This window comes from Rhinolophus ferrumequinum, chromosome X (assembly GCF_004115265.2).
Source record: "Rhinolophus ferrumequinum isolate MPI-CBG mRhiFer1 chromosome X, mRhiFer1_v1.p, whole genome shotgun sequence".
In the NCBI taxonomy this organism is placed as follows: domain Eukaryota; kingdom Metazoa; phylum Chordata; class Mammalia; order Chiroptera; family Rhinolophidae; genus Rhinolophus; species Rhinolophus ferrumequinum.
The window spans coordinates 115,448,347-115,455,031 of NC_046284.1; positions in this window are offsets into that span (position 1 = coordinate 115,448,347).

The window sequence follows — 6,685 nt, forward strand, 5'->3', positions numbered from 1 at the left end:
GCACCCACATTACACTCAACAAACGTTTAATTCATTTTAAAGTCTATACATATATAGCATAACCCACTTGTAAAGGACCACAAACACGCTAGCAAAACCCACAAAAGATCATAACAGTTTCTAACCACAACTGTTGCGGCTAAGGGGATGAAAGGAGTTTGGATCAGTGCTTTTCAAACTTGAACGTGCATGTGAACCAGCTGGGGACCTGGGATGTTGTCGACACGCAGCTTCCGATGCAGCATGTCTGGGGTGGGCCCCGAGATGGTCTTTCTAACATTTCTAAAGCCTTGTTAGTTGAAGTATGGTCAGGCGCTGCAACATCAGCACAACCTAGGTGCTTGTTAGAAATGCCGCCCCACCCCAGCTTTTCTTAATAAAATTCTGGCTCCTTTTTCATTGATGCTTGATTCATTGGAACACACTCTGAAAAGGTCCAAGGACTCCTTATTGATTTCTCTCTAAGGTTACCAGGCCCTACTTCAGAAGTGGTATTTTCTTTGGTGCCTATATCGCCATCGTAATTGATTGATTTTTCCAAGCTTATTGCTGAGGGGCAACAAAGCAGATTTCTATCCTTCGTGCCTTTCTGAAACTATAAAACTTTGAACTTTCAATCATTTGATTCAAGTCATGTTTGTTTAGAGACTGCCTGGCAAACGGTTTAATACTATTATGCCTGCTGTTTACTGGAGGGTGGGAAAATACAATATTGAATAATGAGTCCTGTGGGCAAGAAAAGGAATGTGGAAATTTCACCTATAATTGAGTCAAAGAACATTAGATTCAATAGGTATAGAAAGATGTGCCTGGGGTAAATAAAACACATTTATATGTAGGTACTAGTTCAGAGTCACTTTTTTCCCCTCTCCCCTGAATCTTTAGCAAAAATGTATATTAAGTTTAAGCCATGAAATTGAAGGGCTGGTAGGTGCAAGTACTCAAAAATCAGTGCCAGAACCACTGAAATTCAAAGATGTAAGTGAAGAAGAAAATACAGATGGTCCCTGACTTTATAATGGTTCGACTTAAGAGTTTTTGACTGTACAATGGTATGAAAGCAACCATTCAAGCCATACTTTGAATTTTGATCTCTTCCTGGGTTAGCAATATGTGGATGTGATACTCTCTCACGATGCTATGGCAGCCGTAGCTCCTACCACGTGATCAGGAGGGTCAACAACTGGTTTCTACAGTCTACTGTGCTGCCAGTTTTTTTTTTGGATATTGTCTGAGCACAATTAAGGTAGGCTAGACTAAGCTATGATGTTCAGTAGGTTAGGTGTATTAAAAGCATTTTTGAATTAGGATATTTTCAACTTATGATGGGTTTATTGGGTAGTAATCCCATCGTACGAAGAGAAGCATCTGTACTTTTGGCATGAAGAGAAGTATTCATCAGAATTTCTGTCTTCAGAGAAACATCCAGATGGAAAAGAAGACTCAAAAGGAAATGCCATTAACACACAGGCTGAGATGAAAGGATGATACATAGTTATATGCAAGTCTGCCAATACTTAGAAGATGCCATTAACTATAAACATGCTTACTTGTAGTGTCTGTAATCAAGTCCTCTCTCTAAGTTAGCGTTCTCAGTGCCCTTGAGGTCTACTTGGATTTGCTCTTCATGAAGAAAAACCAACAAAGGTGGGTGTGTTTCCTGGAGGTAATAACTACCTATGGACCATGAGCTCAGGCCAAAACTGTGTGTGGGGGGGTTGGGGGAGCTGAAATCCTGCCCAGCACAGAGCAATAACGAACGGCTGGCTCTCATGGTGAGCTTCCATCTCAGTGAGTGGCGAACATGTTTCGCAAATTTAACCAATCCACAGAAAGTTAAGAAACAAACATTGGTCCAGATAGGGATAAAAAGGAAGGGAGAGTCAGACATATGCAATCTGGTCATGACTAAAACTAACTAGCTGTAGTGGATAAAATAGGATGTGGAAATACAAATCCACAGAAAAGTCTTTGAGACTGCAGGCGGCTTTTAGTTAAAATACACAATCTGCCATCTTCAATTAGTTTTACAAATGGAATTTAGAAAAGGAAAATATGAAGGTCTATACGGGCTTCATCAGTAAACCTTCCTTCCTTTACTTACAAGGGTCATGGCATTCACTTTGAAACATGACCTTTGGCTCTTACTTAAATTTCCATTACAGGCTGGGCTTGTAGGTATATAGGATTCCTTCGATGCGTGGTAAAACTCTCGACACAGTGTTTTCCAAAACATGTTCTCAGGGTACTTAGTCTCCAAATATATTGCTTAGAAAAGGGATTCCATGGTTTTAGAAATGTGGGTATTTGTCATGCACATTAGTACACTAAAGAGGCTGAGAACTTCTCTGAGGAAAATCTCTAATTTTGTTTAAGACAGTGTTTCTCAGAATTATTTGACAATGGAACCCTGTGGCCCAGAGTGAGCTGGAATTAGTGTTGTAAGGGGTCTCCTTGGGGAGATGCTGGCCTATAGACAGAGAAAACAGCACTTGAGAAACCACTCGGCCGTGACACTCAGGGAGCCATAGTCATCTCTGCTGTAAGGTGAGTAGGGTAAGAAAAGCTGGGGAAGCTCCCTGTTCATTGGACATTTGGGTGAGGCCAAACATTATCCTCCTCTAGTGTCCATGACAAATAACAGAAGAAGTGTCTTTGCGAGGCTTAGAGAGACAATAGCCCTACTGACCTACAATCCCTGCAGGGCTGCAGACCAGGTATTCTGGGTTCTTTGAGAACAGCCACTGTCTCTTTCACTTGCTATTTTCCTGCAGCACCAAGTTATACGCTTTGCCTAAAGCTGTGCTTTGTGAATGCTAATTGATTGGTGTACATGAGGAAAAAACTATAAGGGAGGAAGGGGAAGGCCAGCCTAGAACTTCAGAATAGTCTGTTTTTTAAATCCCAGGAATGAATTTCTTTATCAGGTAGGCTCCTCCCCTTTGGCAGGTATCAGCATGCTAAGTGCTGGGTACTTGATGGTGGCCACCATCCCTTCCCTTGCGGAGTTTACAGTCTAATGAGGAGAAAGGCATTAATAAAATCCACACAAATATCTCAATATAAGCTGTAATAGGTGCTATGAAGAAAACATGGTGGCATCATGGGAACATCTAATAGCGGGACCTGACCACTTCTTGGAATGAAAGATGCCTTTTCTTTTTTTAAAAATTGAGGTATAATTGACATATAACATTATATTAGTTTCAGGTGTACAACATAATGATTCAATATTTGTATATATTGCAAAATGATCACCACAATAAGTCAGGTTAACATCTGTCACCATACGTGTAGTTACAAATTTTTTCTTGTGATGAGAATTTTTAAGCTTTCCTCTCTTAGCCACTTTCAAATATGCAATACAGTATTAACTATAGCACCGTGCTGCATATTACATCCCATGACTTAAATTTTTTATAACTGGAAATTTGTATCTTTTGACCCCTTCACCAATTTGGCCTACACCCCACCCTCTGCCAACCATCAATCTGTTCTCTGTATCTATGAACTTATTTCTTTGCTGTAGATTCAACATGTGTGATCACATAGTATTTGTCTTTGTCTGAATGCTCTCAAGGTCCATTCATGTTGTCACAAATGACAAGACATTTTTTATGACCGCATAATATTCCTGTGTGTATTATATATATATTTTATATATTGTATATTATATATTATACATTATATAATATGTTACATATATATTACATATATACATAAATATATAAAATACACACCCATTTTCTTTATAAATTCATCCATCACTGGACATTTAGGTTGTTTCCATGTCTTGGCTATGACAAATAAATGCTGCAATGAACATGGGGGTGCAGATACCTTTTTGAATTAGTGTTTTCATTTTCTTTGGATAAATATCCAGAAGGGGAATTGATAGTTCTACTTTTAATTTTTTGAGGAAACTCCATATTGTTTTCCATAGTGACTGCACCAATTTACATCCCCACTAACAGTGCACGAGGGTTCCCTCTTCTCCATATCCTTGCCAACATTTGTTATCGCTTCTCTTTTTGATAATAGCCATTTTAACAGGTGATCTCATTGTGGTTTTGATTTGCATTTCCCTGATGATTAGGAACGTTGAGCATCTTTTCATGTACCTATTGGCCATTTGTATGTCTTTCTTTGGAAAACTGTCTATTCAGATCTTCTGTCCATTTTTAAATCATACTGTTTGGTTTTTTGCTATTGAGTTGTATGAGGTTTTTATGTGTCTTGGATATCAGCACTATATCAGATATGATTTGCAAATATTTTCTCCCATTCCATAGGTTGTCTTTTCATTTTGTTGATGGTTTACTTTGTTGTTCAGAAGTTCTTTAGTTTGATATAGTCCCACTTGTTGATTTTTACTTTTATTGCCTTTGCTTTTGGTGTCAAATTCATAAAATCATTGCCAAGGTTGATATCAAGGAGCTTACTGCCCATGTTTTCTTCTAGGAGTTTTAGGATTTCAGGTCTTATATTTCAGTCTTTAATCCATTTTGAGTTAAGTTTTGTGTATGGTGTAAGATAGTGGTCCAGTTTCATTCTTTGCTTGTAGCTGTCCAGTTTTCCAAACACCATTTATTGAAGGACTATTTTTTCCCTATTGTGTAATCTTGGCTCCTTTGTTGTAAATTAATTGATGATATATGTGTGGGTTTATTTCTGGGTTATCTATTTTTTCATTGATCTACGTGTCTGTTTTTATGCCAGTACCATACTGTTTTGATTACTGTAGCTTTGTAGTATAATTTGAAATCAGGAGTACAGTGCTTCCAGCTTTGTTCTTTGTCAAGTTTGCTTTGGCTATTCAGGGTCTTTTGTGGTTACATATAAATTTTAGGATTTTTTTTCTTATTTCTTTGAAAAATGCCATTGGAATTTTGATAGGGATTGCATTGAACCTGTAAATTGTTTTCAATAGTATAGACGTTTTAACAATATTAATTCTTCCAGTTGAGAATCACAGAATATCTTTCCATTTATTTGCATCTTTTTCAGTTTCTTTCATGAATGCCATAATTTTCAGTGTACAGGCCTTTCACCTCATTGGTTAAGTTTATTCCCAGGTATTTTATTCTTTTTGATGCAATTGTAAATGGGACTGTTTTCTCAATTTCTCTTTCTGGTAGTTCATTATTAATGTATAGAAACACAACATTTTACATATTGATTTTGTATCCTGCAACTTTGCTGAATTTGTTGATTAGTTCCAATTATTTTTGGAGGAGTCTTTACGGTTTTCTATATATAATATCATGTTACCTGCAAATAGTGACACTTTTACTTCTTCCTTTACAATATAGATACCTTTTATTTCTCTTTCTTGCCTACTTGCTCTGGCTAGGACTTCCAATACTATGGTAAATAAAAGTGCTGAGAGTTGGAAGAGAGGGACATTTTCTGAGCAAATGATGAGCTGAGGTCCACTGTGAGGAGGTGAAGGTAGGAGGTTGGGATGGAGGAGAAGTCCAGGAAAAGAGATGGGACCAAACCATAAAGAAGGAGAGAAGGGGGAGGTAAATGAGGCAGAAAAAGTAGGCAAGGGCCAGATCGTTCAGGAGCTTGTAGGCCAAATTAGGAAATTTAATCATGGGCTAACAGTGATTAAAGCTACTTGAAGGCTTTAATCTGAGGAGTGATATGATCGGGTGTGCATTTTCAATGGGTCCTGAATATCCCTGAATGCAATATGTAGAAAGTACTGTAGAGAGTCAAAGGGATGTCCAGACATTTCTTGAGATTGTTGCAGAAGTCCAGGTGAGAGACACTGTGGATTGAAGAACAAGGTGCTGGCAGTGGAGAGGGAGAGAAGTAGAGAGGGGAAGGGCCTTGTGGGGTCAAGGATGAAGGTCAGGTTTCTAGCTGGTGTAAATGGACAGAGCGTGATGCCATCCATTGAGGTGGGGACTGGAAGACCAGGTCTGGGGAAAGAGCATGAGTTGTTTTTGACATTTTGTGATGGATTCCTGGAACTGCTGAGTTGATGGTAGACACATATGTCTAGACTTAGAACAGGGAGGTCTGATTAGAATATCCAAGGGGTTAATGGCTTACCAATGCTAATTGTAGCCCTATATATGGAGGAGATTGCTTATGGAGAGAAAGGAAAGAGTGTACATTCCCAACTTTTAACATCTTAAAGACTTGGTGGAGGAAGATGAGCCAGTAAACGATACTGAAGAATGTCAGTGGGAGAAGAAAAGCAGGAATTCATTGTCTTAGAAACTTAGTGATTGGTAGCCAAATGCTGCTGCAATAAATCACATCAAAGCCAGGCTGAAACAGGTCCACTGATGAAGTGCCGAGGAGGTCATTGCTGGACCTTAGCGAGTACCGTTTTGTTAGAGTGATGGAAATAGGCATTAGGATGGATGAGACAACAGGGAGCAAGATGGAGTGGAAACGTGGTGAGGACCCTTCCTAAAGTGGTTTGTGTAATGGAAGGACCAGATTTCAGTTCTGATTTTGGCCCTATATGAGCAACCTCACTTATATCTGGCTCTCAATGTTGGAATCAAGAGGGTCTACTTCACTCAGTGTATATAGAATGGTAAATATTAATGTTTTTCTTCCATTTATTCTCAATTTTTTTTGTGTCTCTTAAGAGAATCTTGCTGAGGGGGATTCTACTTTCCAAGATACTGTACACACACACAGTGCTACATGACCCTCCCCC